The 17187-nt window shown below is 43.7% G+C and overlaps 1 pseudogene across 1 annotated transcript; it reads left to right on the forward strand.

Moving 5' to 3' along the window:
• Positions 1-15714: 15714 nt before the first annotated feature.
• On the forward strand, positions 15715-17062 carry LOC309362453 (urotensin-2 receptor pseudogene; annotated as a pseudogene). The gene has a single exon. The product of its transcript is annotated as a urotensin-2 receptor pseudogene (transcript).
• Positions 17063-17187: the final 125 nt, after the last annotated feature.

Below are 17187 nucleotides of genomic sequence, written 5' to 3' on the forward strand. Positions count from 1 at the left end.
CACGAAGAGTCGGACACGACTAAACGACTAAACAACAGCAACAAAATCTGCTCAAACCCCCCCATCCCTTTACACATTGTCCAACCCCACCCATGGGTCACCCAAACCCTCTGCCCCATCAGATCAACCACCTAAACCCTCCCTCACAACTCTCCACTCCAAAAAACACACCCAAACAAAACAAAACACGCTTCCCCTATCCCAGGGCTCCTCATCACTTCCACCACTGGCTGGGGGGAGGGGTAATGAAGGAGAGAAAGTATTTCTCCCCTTCACTGTTCCTGCCAGAAGGAAAACTGCAACTGAAAACAAAATTGAAAGAATGCTTCTGGGTGTACAGAAGTCATTATCGTTATCTAATCCTTCCAAAATGTATGAAGTGTGTGGGAGAAAGGAAAATGTAAATAAACATTTCATATGGATTTTAAATTCAGTATTATGCAATGAAATAATAATAGCACTTGTGGGGTTTTTTATAAAACATAATTATTATAGCTATATTAATATAATTAGTATACTATAGTGTAATTACTATTAATTGTGTAAATGAGCTGTACAGCCCAAACCCAAAAAAACTGAGCACTGCTCATCAGTGGGCCTATTGTTGAGCCATGATAGTAATTATTACTAATTTCCTTCCTACTGGCAAGTCCCCATGACAACCAGAAAGCTGAAACTTATTGTTGTCATAAATCAAATGTAATTAATTTTTGTTGTTATTTTTTACTTCTTAATCATGACCAAGTCCCATGTAAAGCCACCAGCTGTTGATTGTGAACAAACTGTCACTTTATTCTCAAGGGGCAACTGTAGGGGGTTGTCTATACCTTACTGGCTTCAAATGCAACCCTGTGGAAAACCTGATTGACATTTGTTCCAATTCAGAGGTAGAGATTGGGTTTCCCCAAGGGAAAGTGGAAGTCTGGATGAGCCCAAAGCTGTGTATAAATCCTGCTGTATAAGTATGTTTAAAAAACCATGGTGATGATCTGAAAAATATCATTCAATGCACAAAATTCTTCAAGAGTTTATTGATTATGGTGGACTGCTAAGTATCTTGACAGGGGGTTAATAGAAGTGCATTCACTTAATACATGTGATTTTTTTATTTAAAAAAAACAACTGAGCTTTTTTGCCACTGATGAAAAAATGGAGTTGATGCAAAATCCTGTACAAGTGCTACATTTCCATGAAGCTGCGGGGCTTCGAAGAAATTGTCTGTGCATCCTCTCTTGAAAATCCAAGGATGGTTTTGTGATAGGGTTAGGTTTTGACTTCCAGCATTGCTTGCTTGGATTCTAGACATAAGGCTTTTGCCCAAGTTGTACCAGCTTTGCCACTTTGTAAAAACGAATGCAACGTATGTTTCATTCCCAGTAGGATTTTTTAAATGCTCGTTTAAGGAAACTGCTGTGTTATGTAATGCTGTGCAAGAGACAGTGTTGTGTAGTGTGCCTGTTGATTCATGCTGGTGTGGTGGCCAAGCCATGTCTTGTCATCTTCCCCTAACATGCTGTGCTGTGCTACTCAGTTTAACAGCGCCATATGCTGGTCAGATGCAGTAATTCAGAGCTAAGAATTCACACGCAAGGATTCACAGAGGAACAGCTAATTCCGCATTTTATAGCCTTTTCATGGTTTCAGGGGTGTCTTTTTCCCAGCCCTAAGTAGAGATGCTAGGAACTGAACCTGAGAACATCTGCATGTAAAACAGAAGTGCCACCGCTGAGTTTCAGCCCTTCCTCTTGCACCGCTGCCCTTCCAAAAACATTTGTTGGATGCTAACAATTCTTTTCCAATCTAATTTCAAAGCCACCCTTTAAACATCTGTATGTGCAGCTGGATGAGAAGCTCTATTGGCAATTCACTACTGGAGCAGCTTTTCCCCAGCAGAATCTGTGGACATTTGAATTAACATGATAGTTGATCGGATTACTGCTCTGAAGCATGAAACAAAGCCAATGACTGTATAAGATCATTATATCTCAAGAGGATTACAAATGAATCCACTTTGTATCTCCAATTGCATGCTTCAGTCCACAGAACAGAAATGCAATAGGCCTTACCACAGCATTAAAAAGGCAATGCAATGCTGTTAAATTTTGGTGCTAATTGGTTTCCAACAACAAAGTGTAAAGTTGTTAATTAAGTATTTCTAATGTTTTAAAAAATAATTTATGGAATTATTTTATTCTGACAAAGTCATTCTGGCTAAACCAAGTGAGAGTAGCCCATAGAAATTTACTTCTGAGGACTCTAATGGTCTCCACTGAGATCTTGCTTGAAAATATTGGTTCAGTTTGCATGCAATGTTAAGAATAAATACGGAAGTGTGCTGCTGCTGTTGCTGTACATTTAGAAAATCTCAGCCACTTTGCTCCTCCTGATCCTGCTGCTGCCACACTACCATTACATGCGAACCCACAGTTGTGGTTTGTCTTCCCCAAAGAAACCACAAGCAGTAAGCAAAAAACAATAATGCCTGGTTTACAAATTTCAGTTGTTTCGAAATTATGATCTTTCATATAATGTCGCAACAATTGACTATCACTATTGGGAACAGCAGCATGTTCCAATGTTTAACACAGCAGGACTATTAGAGTTCTTATTCTAACACAACCTGCTTTTGAATTCTAAAATGTTGTTCTCCCAATGAATTTCACAGGAGAGAACTGGTGTTCAAACATCCAGCAAAGTCAGATATCAATGCAACCTGCTAATATCTTTTGCCACTTCAAAGACTCTGATTCACAAGTGCAAAACAACAACAAAAGTGGATCAGTTGAGAGATAAGGATTGTGAGCAAGGACTCTATTTAGTAAATATTTTTTGTTTCACTCGTACATTGGCTCACTGTCATGCTCTGCAACAACAGGCTTCTAGTCCTTACTGTTAAAGCTGTCTGTTTTTCTGACGTTTCCTCCTTTCTCATCTTTCTTCATACGTCATTACATTCTGCAAAAATACAGTCAGCTTTCCCACCTCCCCCTTATTTTGTATTACGTATTCACCTTTTCTGTTCTTGATGTCATACCTTTCCGTATGTTGGATTTGCATGCCACCTTTTCATAGAGGCTCAAAACAAAGACAAGAAATAAGAAAACATGAAGTAACATTTCCAATAGTATAACAGCGTATCGAAAATGCAGTAACAGCAATAAAACAAAAACAATTTAATAAACAATTAAGGCGCATCAGCAAAAATACATAATTCAAAATACGTTTGGAACAGCCTTCACCCATGTTTTCTGGCCATCTCTTTCCCCACTTCAAGAGTCATTGCTTAAGCCTTCCCTAAGGGCCAAGCGAAGCATTAAGCAAAGAAAGGAAGGAAAAGAAAACAGTTTCCAGAGCCTACAAATGTAATCAGAAGAACAGGGCAAGGAGCTGTTTAACCTTTCCTTCTCCTCCCATTTTCCAGCTCAAAATAATCCTTGCTCAGTGCCAGATTTACGTGTAAGCAAAACAAGCTATAGCTTAGGGCTCCGCTCTCTTGGCCCCCCCCCCCAAAATTCACTATTAATATACTTCTTAATTGTATTTCAATTCAACAATTACTTTGATAAAATGCATATTTTGTTATGTGCAAATGGCTTTAGATACCTATTAGGTCCATAAATTACCATATAGTGTATATTCAACACAAAAAACAGCAACAATTTGTTGTTGACAAAGGACAGCTGGACATATAAAGGGCCCCATTACATTCAGCAGCTCATCAAACCTAAATCCAGCCCTGTCCTTGCTCCCAGTTGTTTTTATCCCAGTGAGGGGGAAAGATACAGGTTCATGTACGACAATGTTGAACTGGACACCTGGGATGCTGCTGTCTCTATGAGTCCTTGTTGATCTTCTGGAGAACTGAGAGTTGGTGATGGTGGCAGCAGCAGATAGGACTGCAACTTATGTTTCTGTCTTGTAAAAGAACCTTCAGGACCATTCTTGAATCAGAAGAGAAGTAAGATATTTCAAGTGTCAGACATTTCGTGTGGATTTTGATTGTTTTCCCCTGTGTTCTAGGGACCTGCTGATAAAACACTCTGCCAGGGACACAGAGCTTTGAATGGCTTAAAGGAGGCTGGCTGGGAGGTGTGATGTCTGGAGTACGTCTGAAGCAAAGCAAACCATCCACTGTGGAGAGTAAAAAAAAAAGGCCAAACAACAGGAAACATCCATGAGTCATAGCACAAAAATTAAAACGCCTGCAACTCAGCCACATGTTTCATGCCAGCAGCTTGTCTTTTAAAAGCCTTCCTAAATACTCTCCGCTTTACATACCAATCAGCTGCCTAGCAAAATTGACTGAATATTAAAACATAAATCATCTCCTCTTTGGAATAATCAATCAGTATTTTCTGCACCAGTAAAAATGCAATCCTCAATTTAATAATAATGATGAATTGTCCGATTTAATTAGTACATGCTCCAGTAACTGCATAGGCATACTCTAGACACAACAGCAAAAACATTCCCAGCGATGCTGCTGATGGTTATTCTATGACCAACTCTTTCACTTTCTTTTCACGATCAACAAGATTGGTTGGGGGGAATTGGAATTAAATCAAGATAGTTTTGGACCACAGTTCCGTCAAACTGAGCAAACATAGCCACTGCTACTAGAGAAAAAATACTCAGTTCTACCCAATGAAGTGATTCTTAGGATATCATTGGGTAACAAAGAGGGCTCTTTCCCAAATCCTGCCCCCCCCCCAGCTAAAATGCCTTCTCAATGTCTACATCACAAATCAGGGTACAAAGATGCCTAATGAGCTCAGTATGCATGGTGGCTATGGTCCCAGTAAGAACATGGTGGCTATAGTCCAGTGCTGGATTTACGTAGAAGCTAAACAAACTATGGCTTAGGGCCCCACTCTTTTGGGGGCCTCCAAAAATGTAAAGGGGGGAAAACAACCTGGATGTACATTTCCAAAATATAAGATAAAAAACAAATAAAATAAAACCTACATACAGCAACAGTGTTTTGTATTGTGTAGGCTTCTATGGTGTAAGTAATGGGCCCCGCCTGCTAGCCTGCTCCCTAAAATATCACTATCACTACTAATATACTTCTTCGTAATTGAATTTCAGTTCAACAATTACTTTGATAAAATACATATTTTGTTATGTGCAAATGGCTTTAGATGCCTATTAGGTCCATAAATTACCATATAGCACATATTCAACACAAAAACCAGTGACAATTTGTTGTTGACAAAGGACAGCTGGACATATAAAGGGCCCCATTACCTTCAGTAGCTTAGGACCTCATCAAACCTAAATCCGGCCCTGCTATAGTCACAGGAAGAACTTGGAAATAACTAACCTTTTCCTTTGCGTTGTCAGGAATTTTAGTTTTGCCTGCTGTGGTGAGAGAGAGCCACAAAAGTGCTGGGAAAGGCATGAGGCCACTTCCTCATCCTCCAAGGACACAAAGCAGGATGAAGGAAATGAGTGGAGTAAAATGGGGCTTAGAATGAACCTGTAGACTTCCAGATATTGTTGGACTACAACTCCCATCATCTCTGACCACACTGGCAAAGGTTGATAGGAATTGTAGTGCAACAGCAATTGGAAGGCCCTGCACTGGAACTGTTATTACATTAGAAATTTGGAAAGGAAAAGGTTTGTCAGCCCAGGAGTGCTGGTGGCATCTCCCATAACAGTCCTAGCAAAATGCCAAGTACTTCCTTTGATAGGGAATCTTCAAATAAATAATACACAATGAATAGTAAATGGTTTCCAGAGGAGCAGCTGTGTTAGGAAGTTGTAACTACTAATAGTTGAAGGTAAGAACCATTTTGGAGAAAGAACACACCCTTCTCCCTTCCTGCACACCCTCTCCAACTAAGGGTGATGTAGTCTAGGTATCTGTGAAGGAAACAAAGGATGGAGGGCTGGGCAGTGCAAGCATCTTAGGGAGTTGGCCATCTCCCAAAAGGTCTGATGTGGGAACAGTGGACATTGCCTGCCTGTTGAAGAGTTTAAAGTCTTCCTCCACCTGTGATCAATTTGTATAGTTGTAAATAAACCACAGTAAGCCTCCACTGGCATTCTTCCAAAGGGAACTGCTATGGCTCTGGAATGTCTCACCATTCAGAGAAGTAGGGTGAGCCTATCACTGTGTATAATACATACTAAACTATTCTGTAGAAAGCAAGTTCAAGAAATGAGTTCTTTCTCCAGTTTCCATGCTTTACCCTTCTTGAGAACTTCAATCCTAAACAGGGTCATTTGGAAGAAAAAGGCACTGAAATCAATGGGAGTTATTTCCAAGGACATGTCTTAGATTGTGGTGTCAAGAATGTAATGTTTACTGTGAATATTCTTAGAACAAGCACAGGCCATAACCAAAGACTTCCACTGCTTTAATGTTGTCCTCTAACTGTCCGTGTTTACTTTTAAGGCATTTCACACTTTGCTCCCATAACATCCTCATGTACAACTATGGCGTGAGAACAATGAGGAGTACGGAGGAAAAGGAAGAAACTGCGCAGGCAACATCTTTTCCCTTCTTCTTAGGGCTGCCACTTATTCATCACCAAAAATTAGGAAATGATTAATCAAAGTAGAAGATGAAAGATAACAGAAATTTGCATGAAATCCACATATACTAATTTATATGTATAGATGTATATTTATACTATGCACCTGACCATAGTCCAGTGTGCTGGGTCATTCATGGGCAACTTCAAGGCCCCTGCTCTCCCTTGTTAATTTATTATTGCAATTATATCCCTTTCCCCTATATATCCCCCTACTCCATATTATCCTAAAAACAAGAAAGTCAGGATTTAAACTCTGATCTCCTAGGCCTCTAGCCACTACACCATGCTGCTCCTTATCTCACCACTATACCTCTTTTCTTCATCTTTAAGCTAGGCTTTGTCTGGTCAGTCATTCAAATAGAGGATGTTTTCAAAGAGAGGGCTGTCATCTGTAAAGTAGGACACATGGCCACTCTACCTCTAAGCTTAGTTGGAACTGAGGGAAGAACTGCTAAGCATGTGATTCCACAAGGGCCTTCTTTCCTTAGGATGGCCTTCATGCCAGTCTGGGGCAATAGCCCAATGTAGCATCTGGGCAATGCCTCATCTGTCGCAGAACTCCAGACATGCTGGAGCCAGTTCTGTTGATCTGCCTTGTTGCCAACCTAATGATATTTAGATAGGGTTTGGTAATAGTTTATTTAGTTACACTGTCAATTTTCTTGAGGAAAATCTAATTGGGTGGTTCGTCAGAGTCCAGATCTGTGGCTGAGTTTCCTAGATACTGCAGTATTTAAACACATAGCCATTCTTACTGTGGCAATCTTGAAAACTATTAGGACATTTACCTGGTAGAACATAGCAGTTGCGGCGAGAGGCCCTAATATCATTGTCTCCAGCTGCACAGGATTGTTTGGGGTGATTATAATTGATTAAATGCCTAGTTATTACATGGGTCTTTGAATGCCAATGAACTTCCCAAAGGGTTTGTTACAAAGCAGCTCCTGTTGCCATCACCCAAACTACTTCAACACAGGCAATGCAGCTAGAGAAGCTGCATAAATTTTGTAGGATTTCTTCCACGCTTTCATCCACGGATAATCCATGGGCTTCCTCATGTCCCTGAAGGTAAATAATTATTACCTTTTCACAGCTGGAAGCAGAAATATGCTGGAGAGAAAAGGCTTCTGGTTCACAACCATGACCATGAGGAATCCAAACCTTGTTGATGGCAACGGGACTTTATACAAAGAATGGGTGTTGTTTTAAAATTATTTCCAAACTACCTAATGTTTTCTATGTGTCTAGAATTAAAAACAAGAATGTCCCTGCCTTTGTCTCCAATTATCAAGATTTCACACAAATTCAGCTTTATGTTTTTATGTGCATGAACTCCACAACTGCACAGGTTCTTCTGTGTGTGTTGTACACCTGGGTGTATCCTTGCAGATGTGTATGAACTGAAGTCATGTAAACAAGCCAGCCTATCACAAAAATCTCAGATTTAGGCAGAGTGTCAGGGTTATTGCCCTGCAATTGCTATCTTCTCCCATCTCTGTCTCCTAATACAGTTTAGATTACAGGCAGTCTTAGCAATGGACATACCGGTAATAGCAATACATAATGATAATGTAAATACAAAAGTAGCTGTGGTGTGGTGATACTGTCCCAAGAGGCAGTAGTAAATGGGTGGATTTGCCCACTTCAGTTGCTTCCAAGGCTGGTCCAGTACACTCTGCTGCCTGAGGCAAAGGACAAGATGCCTCCCTTCTGCACTCCATTTGATACACAGAAACTGACTGGACTAGCAGTTGAAGCTTACTTCAACTTTCTTCCATGGCACCTGAAAGAAGCAAGGGGTTGCAGCCATGCATACTCCATGGTGCAGATAACTTTAGGGCTCAGAAGGCATGGGAGAGACTATGTGCCACCTGAGGCACCTGCCTCATTTTATCTAATGGTAGGACAGGCCCTTCTGGCTGTGGAGGTGATGCGGATGCTGTTGCTGCTCATTTTGCACTGTGGCTTACAAAAGATTAAGCGACAAAGCAGGGACACTTTCATCAAGATGAGGGGAAGGCAGAATTCATGCTAGGCAAATCTGTGTAGCAAATTGTTGTAACACGAGTATATTTAGAAGTCCTCTGTGATGTGTATCACTGAAGACAATGCAGTAACTGTCAGAAAATGAGAAAACCGTGAGATAGTAAAAAGACTTACTTCTCCCACTCCCTCAATAAAGAGCTATTTGCACGAGTAAAAACATCAAGCATTTGACACAGCAACAATCTAATGCAGAAATCCAACAGAGGTTCAATGTTTTATTTGAGACCCAGCTCCCCCCAGCCTTTCCTAAGTGTATTTCCAGTGGTCAGAACACAGTAGGAACAGCAGGGCTGAGGTCATGTCACAAAGACCACCAGTTCTGTAACAGATGTCATCATATTTCGCAAGCCAAGAAGTAAATCACAAGCCAATCTTTTGCTGTCACATCCTGTCACTCTCTAGTGCAGGGGTGGGGAATCTCTGGTTTGCAGATAATATTGTTAGACTCCAACTCAGTTCAGCAACATGGGGGGGGGGGGGAGAAGGCATAGTTTTCCCAGCCTTGGTCTGCTGTGCCTCTTAAAAACAGAGCCCTAGAAAATGTTGGAGAATTGAGGCTGCAATCCTTTGTCTGCTCACCTGAGGGGAAGCCCCACGGCACTCAGTGTCATTTACTTCTGGGTAGACATGTGCTGTTAATCAAGCTGCTATTCATAAGCTGCTTTCTGAGGGCACACAGTGAGACAAGATAAATTCAAAATAAGATGTAATCAACAGCATTTTCATATGCTCAAAAGTCCTCATTCTCTGTGTGTCCTGTGCTGAAGCGCAAATGGATAAAGCAGAACAGAGTGGCATCCCCTTCCCACAAAATTCGATCCATTTCCCCCTCCTCCTTGCTTTGCATCACAATACAGCCTGAGGAAGAGTTCTGAAGAATTCAAATGCTTAAACCTATTTTGTGACAGCCCTAATAAAGACACTGCTAATGTGGACTTCAGAGGGACACGGGTGATGCCGTGGGTTAAACCACAGAGCCTAGTACTTGCCGATCAGAAGGTCGGCAGTTCGAATCCCCATGACGGGGCGAGCTCCTGTTGCTCAGTCCCTGCTCCTGCCAACCTAGCAGTTTGAAAGCACCTCAAAGTGCAAATAGATAAATAGGTACCACTCCGGCGGGAAGGTAAACAGCATTTCTGTGCGCTGCTCTCGTTTCCCATGCTGGCCACATAACCTGGAAGCTGTACACCGGCTCCCTCGGCCAATAAAGCGAGATGAGCGCCACAACCCCAGAGTCAGTCACTACTGGACCTAATGGTCAGGGGTCCCTTTACCTTTACCTTAAAGTGGACTTTGGAATCTATTCTTCTGGACTGACAAGGGTTTACTTTTCAGAGGACCATGCATTATCTTTCCTACAAGAAAATAGGGGATTCTGGAGTAGGATTTGGAGGCAAAAAAGAATGACTAAGGCTATGTCTACCAGATACAGAATAGGAATGGGCCATCTGATGACAATGGTGGTGAAAAGGACAGGCAAGGTTTGACATGTGGACTGGCAACACAGGATAAAACAGGTGAAAACCCAGACTTTATTTCACCTGGGTCAAAGACAGAGTTTGACATCCCACACCCAGACTGGAAGCCTCAATGGTGCCCCAATGGAGACCTCACCTGGGGCAAAAAACCTGGCTACCCCCCACCCAATAGCCACAGCTCTGGATAAGAGAAAGCAGTTGGGGTTCAGGGTTTTTTAACCTGGTTTTCTCCAGATAGAAAAAGGAACTATTTTTACCCACAGCAATTTATACCCAATTAAAAATCTATCTCTATGCTGCTAAAACTGATGAGTACAAAGCGCTATGCTTGAAGCAGATGGAGCTGGACCATCTCTCATTGAAGCCATTAGTTGCTTTTGTTTTTAAAAATCGTTTTCAAAACCTAATGCAATTCAACATGGAAGCAATTATTGTTTTATCTCCCCCAAGGATTCATCTAAACCGTATGGGGATCAAAGTTATTTTTCAGGAACCTTTAATTAAATCCATCTGTTCAATGCAGCTATTTCAGTTTGCTTAAGAGAGCTCTGAGTGGTTTTTGACACACTCTTCAGGGGTTTCCAGATTCTAATAAACCATCATAGACAATAAAATCTGACTCTAAGCACTGTATTTACATCTTATTTTTACAGGCTTAACTTTTAATTATATTTTCTTATACAGGCAAGCATAATGTACAAATTTTGTTACAAACAGGTCTGAATCACCAAGCCCAGAAAATGGCATTTTAAAAAGATAAAAAAGGAAAAAAAGAGCAAGCCACAGTACTTATCACATTTCCCATTCATTTCTCAAGTGATGGCAGCTGTTACGTTCCAGTATATTATGAAAAACACATGGTTGTCAACTGTCATAAATTCACAGTTACCTAAGGCCAAAACTTAAGCAACATGTGATAAGATCATTAGAAAATTCCTGCTCATGGCTTCAGGCAGTGGTCATTTTGAATAACGTAACCCAACAGGCCGGGGGGGGGGTGGATTCAAAATTTGGCATTTAGTCCTTTTTAAGTCAACATAATGATTTTTGAATAAGTGTAATTAGCAACCAAGGAAAAGCCTGGAAATGCAGTGCAATTTGATTTATCCAAATAGTCTAATGGGAACATGCATGGCAATTACAAGATGAAATCCTAGTATAAATATTAGTACTGTTTACATAAGCTTACATAATGATGTGAATTGATATTGCTAAACAGATGAAGGATTGATAGGGGGTTCTGCTCTACTTCAACAGAGGGACTGAAGTTGTGAGAAGTGAAGGAGTACCCTTGGAAATGGCCAATTTCAGTATCTGGAAGGCTGCCCTGTTCTCCATTCAATGTTCCAAGGCCTGGAAGTACATTGTTCTGCACACAATGACTCTGTCTACACAAGTGATTGCACTGAATAAACAACTTGGAGTCATTTCGGAATCTAGGCTTAAAAATTATGGAGCACAAGCACTTAGGTACAACAATTCAGACAATTATATTACATGAGCAAACCCAGATAACAACTATAATGTCATCATGTGGAAGGTCTCTATTTCTCACAACACGAAAAATTATTACTGTGAATTGTAGGCAAGTAATTATCATAACTTAATGAAGATTTAGCAGATTCAAGGACTAGATGAAATGTCACAAGGACTACTTCTGACTTGCAGATCATCCTTGGTGCACAAAGGGAAAAGACTATAAATTGCTCCTAATCCGTATCCAATTTTCAGATACTCAGTGGACTACCAACAGGGAATACAGATTGGACCAGAAAGACAGAAGGATGCTTGAAGGATGAAAACTATTTTCCCCATGGGTGGATACCGCAAACCATTTCATCAAACAGTGTTCTACTTACTGGACCAAAACAGGAAGAGGTTGTGTGTAATGAACTTGATAATGACCCTGGTGGTGCTAAGGGTGAGCTAATAAGGCAGAAGTCTGCATGAACAAGACTAGACATTGTTTCTGAGCTGTTCTCAAAAAAATCCTTGTATGTACAAGGGAGGAGCCTGCAGGGCCTCTCCTACTATTAGGCAAAGTGAGGTGACTACTTCATGCAGTAGATGTTAGGGAACAGTCTCATGGCAGTTCCACCTAGGCCTCTCAGCTATTCCTCTTGTTGGACAGAGCTGTGTGTGCTACCCACGTGTCCTGCTCCCACCCATTCCACTCATCTGCTACCCTCAGGTGCTATATATAACAGGGTTCTAGCCCTTCACAAGTGTTGAAGTAGGATTGAGCTTTCAGTCCAGATGGCTTCTGTATATGGAAACAAGACAGGGCGCCATTTTGTCCTTTGATTCAAGCAGCAAAATGTTTTGGGCTGGCCCTGGTTGTCTGACCCTTAAAAATGCAATTTCAAATATATGTGGATGATGCTGTAAAGATGAGAAATAAAAAATAGTAAAATGCAAGGGAAAAGAAAGGGGGTAGAAATCTGATGATAGATATCATGAGGAAAACACACACACCCAATAATCAGCCATTCAGGAAGAGAAGTCTGCGGTATATCTGTACAGAATATTGAATGCTGCCTGCCACAGTATAGATCCAGCTCTGAATATCCTCAGAACATTATGTACTGGCTAGCTGAGGAAAACAATGAATGACATCTGTTTTTTCTGTATTGGTGCACATTATGCATTCTGCTCCAATTCATTCAAGTAGTAAGGGTTTGCCAAAGAGATGTCTGCAGAAAAGGAAAAGGTCCAAGTGAAATAGCGAAGAAAAAATTAAATTCTATGTTTAACAGTTTATCTAGAAGCAAATCTGTTCGTGTCATAAACCCTTTATTCTCCTTCCAGTAGCACCTTAGAGACCAACTAAGTTAGTTATTGGTATGAGCTTTCGTGTGCATGTGTACTGAGAGTTTTTGTTCCAAAATCCAAAAGGCATGAAGAAGTAGAGTGACTTAGAGGTTTCTGGGTGTCATTTGTGTGGGCTGAATTGTCACGAAGCCCAGGAACAGCTTTATTTCAGAAAGTAGATTGAATCTCTTAACGTGTCGGTTATTTTGCAGGCAAACTACGCACAAATATACACAGCAAAGTCCTGACAGTTTGTAAAGAAAAGCAGCCCAAAATAATTGAAGTCTTGAGCAGAGGATCAGCAAGGTGCTTGGGTCTTTCCCAGCCAAATAATTTTTAACTCAAAATCAGCTCCCAGTTTATTTCCTTCACCCATGTGATTGGTTCCACATCTATTTAACAGAAAAAACAGGCTGTGGGGAAAGGGTTAAGCACCACTTTCCTCCACCTGATGCTCTTTTCACATATTTTTTAAAAATGAAGGTCTTTATTGCAGACATTTGCCTGAAATGAAGATCTTTCCCTCAATACTTTTTTGTTGTTGTTGCATTTTTATTAATAACAGAACAATCCAGCACAAACAATAGGTTGCAGTTTGTATGCCCCAGAATTATATCAGCCAAGCCTCAAAACATATACAGCCCTTAGCAGATCGGAACATGTAAATTCAAGTGTTCCATGCAAACTGCACCAGGTCAAAGAGTCTCTCCAAAAGGAGCTCTGAAGATCAAGAGGTCTGGGCTCCTCTGACCTGCAGTTGATCTAGAAGGTCAAAGACACCCAGTGTGCACCAGAAGTATTCTGTATGTGTTCCTCTCTAGCAAGCCTCAGACTTTATTTTAAGTATACAGTGGTACCTCGGGTTAAGTACTTAATTCGTTCCGGAGGTCCGTTCTTAACCTGAAACTGTTCTTAACCTGAAGCACCACTTTAGCTAATGGGGCCTCCTGCTGCCGCTGCACCGCCGGAGCACAATTTCTGTTCTCATCCTGAAGCAAAGTTCTTAACCTGAGGTAATATTTCTGGGTTAGCAGAGTATGTAACCTGAAGCGTCTGTAGCTTGAAGGGTCTGTAACCCGAGGTACCACGGTATAGAGATTGAGAATGTAAATGAGAATATAGATGGAAAAGGTGTTCTTGAAGGTGTTTGGTCCTCTCCCATGACAACACCAGGCTGCATTTCCTCCCCTGAGGCTTGCTCATGGCTCACATTTTCAGAACTTTCTAGCATGGGTGCAGGTTGGATTGTGTGTGATAGTAAAAATAAGAATGAGAAGCCTCCTATTCTAGAGGCCTCCTTCTGACAACCTTCTCCACTGGTGAATCCTGCTTTGGTTGATATGCATTTAGCAGCAAACCTTCCCTTTCCCAGCTTATGCTACCAAAACTCACTGTTGGTTGGGGTGGAACTCCACCCTGCTCCTGTCTTCCAGCCATGTGTAAACTCTGTAGGGAATGGGGTGGATCATTCCAAGTTCCTGGCATGATGAGGACTCTGGAGTTCCTGTATCTTATCGATTCATAGAACTGTAGAATTGGAAGGCGTCCCAAGCATTACCTAGTCCAACCCCCTGCTGTGCAGGAATCTCAGCTTGATCATGCATGACAGATGACCATGCAAGCTGATTTAAAACCTTTAAGGAAGGTCCACCAACTCTCCTCTTCCACTTTCAAACAAGAGGTTGTAATTTTGCCTCCTCACTGACAAGAAACTTTTTCTGAGGATTGCCAATAATGCCCTTCTGCATTCTATGTAGGATAGACAGGCCAGTCTCTACGCAAGAGAAGAAACAGACACAAATCTGACATCAGAAATGGCAGTATACCAAGACACATGGGGCACATTTCTCTGTAACTGAGCTTAAGGTGGCCATTCTGGAGCTAAAGAGCAAAATCCATCCAAGAGGTTAAATGCCACCATTGGCATGATGGATTATTATCAAACCACAACATGCGGTAATTGGCTCACTGATGCCAAAATGTCTGCTAGCAACCAACTGTTTTGTGAATCAGCCCCAGGGTTGCCACCTTTCTTTTGGCAAAATACAGGGTGGGGTGTTGCAATTTTTAAAATTATCTGGTGCTGAAGTGACTTCAAAGTGATCCATTACAATCTGTTGCAGCCTAACAGGATGGCCGCTCTGGAATTTGTCACAGAAATTTGTAAATCTGTCTGTGCTTGGCTCCCCAGAGCTTAAATGGATGAACTTTCACACAGCCTTTCAAACGCATGCATTTGGAGAAGACCCCTAACTTGGCAGAGAAAGAGAGGACAAAATTCTATCAATACAGGATGTAGCATTTTACATCGAAATACGGGACAGTCCTGTATTATATAGGACGGGTGGCAACGTTATCCCCATCTGTGCCTTTCCTGACCTCACTGCCTGCGCTCCCTCCCCTCGCGCACAGATGCAACCCGGGCTGACACTTCCTGCAGCTGATGGAGCAGACTCAGACTGCAGTCCCGGGAAAGTTTACGCCAGATGGAATGTGTTAGTCTTTAATGGCTCCAGGAGACCTTCGCTTGCTTTCGCTTAGCGGGAAGCGCCCGGACCACCTGCACAGCGCCTGCCCTCCTCCGAGTCCATTCATTAGCATGCCTTCCCCGTCGTTGCGCAGCTCTGCCTTTCCCGGGGTGGGACTCCTCGGAGAGAAACTGCGGCGCTCGGAGAGGGGAGAGGCGACGCCGGGAGGGGCGGGCCCGAGAGAGAGAGAGAGAGCGAGCGAGCTTGGAAGCGGGCTCTGCGATTGGCTGCCCGGACCGCGGCGCGCTGCAAGTTGGGCGGGAGACGGTCGGGCTGCCCCACTCTCTCCGCGTGCGCCCGGCCACCATGGAGCGCAACTGGAGCGCCGTCGGGGGGCCGGGCAATGGCTCCTCGTCGAGCGCGCCCGGGGAGGCGGCGGCCGCGTGGGCTTTCGGCGCGGTGCTGTCGGTGATGTATGTGGCCGGCGTGGCGGGCAACGTGTACACGCTGGGTCTGCTGTGGCGCTCGGGGCGGTGCGCCCGCGGCGCGCCCTTGTCGGGCTCCATCGCCAGCCTGGCGCTGGCTGACCTGCTCTACCTGTGCTCCATCCCCTTCATCGTGGGCACGTCGGTGGCGCAGGACTGGTACTTCGGCGAGCTGGGCTGCCGCGTGCTGCTCAGCCTGGACCTGCTCACCATGCACGCCAGCATCTTCACGCTGACCGTCATGTGCACCGAGCGCTACCTGGCCGTCACCAGGCCGCTGGCCACGCGGCAGCGGTCGCGGCGCTTCAGCAAAGCCACGGCCGGCGCCGTCTGGGGGGTGTCGCTGCTGCTCACGCTGCCCATGATGCTGATGGTCACGCTGAGCCGCAGCAAGGACGGCAAGCACATCTGCGCGCCCACCTGGAGCCCCGACGCCTACCGGCTCTACCTGACGGTGCTCTTCAGCACCAGCATCCTGGCCCCGGGGCTGATCATCGGCTGCCTGTACGCGCGCCTGGCCACCACCTACCTGGAGTCGCAGAGGAACCCTCCACGCAAGAAGGAGCCCAAGCGCTCCCCGCGCCAGAAGGTGCTCATCCTGGTCTTCACCATCGTGCTGGTCTTCTGGGCTTGCTTCCTGCCCTTCTGGATCTGGCAGCTGGTGCCCCTCTACCACGGGCCCCTCGGGCTCGCGCCCCACACCCAGAAGTGCATCAACTACCTGGTGACCTGCCTGACCTACAGCAACAGCTGCATCAACCCTTTCCTCTACACCTTGCTCACCAGGAACTACCGCGAGTACCTGCGCAACAGGCACAGCAACTTCTACCGCTTCACGTCGTCCTTCCGCAAGAGGGGCTCCAGCCTGCACTGCTCCTGGAGGCGATCCACCTCCTCCGGCACCCACGGCGAGTCCGGGTCCGAGGCCCTCAGCATGGCCACGTTAAGGGACTGCAAATGAACTCTCTTCCCCCGGTTTCTTAGGAGCAGCTTGCAAACACCTCCGAGATCCAGGTGGGCCTGGGCAAGGTAAGGCCTCCTATGTGTCTGACTAAAGTTTGGGAGGAGTTGGGCCCACTTCCAAGGAGGGACACTTAAGTAAAGAAAGGCTTGTGTAGAATGAGCCTAGCTTTGTTTACTCAGAAGTAGATCCTTTTGATTTCAGCCAGACTTGTTTCCAAGCAAGTACTGCTAGCCTAACTGTGCCAGCTACCAACAGTTCCATTAAGCACTGGAGTAAATATGCGCAGCATTGTACAATAAGCTTGTTAATTCAGAAGTCTTCCTTGATGGCACTGCAGCCGGATGCTGTTCATATAAATTGGAAATTCCCTTTTGAATTTGGTGGGGTTTA

The sequence above is a fragment of the Podarcis melisellensis genome (genome assembly GCF_964234715.1).
Source record: "Podarcis melisellensis genome assembly, chromosome: 2".
In the NCBI taxonomy this organism is placed as follows: domain Eukaryota; kingdom Metazoa; phylum Chordata; class Lepidosauria; order Squamata; family Lacertidae; genus Podarcis; species Podarcis melisellensis.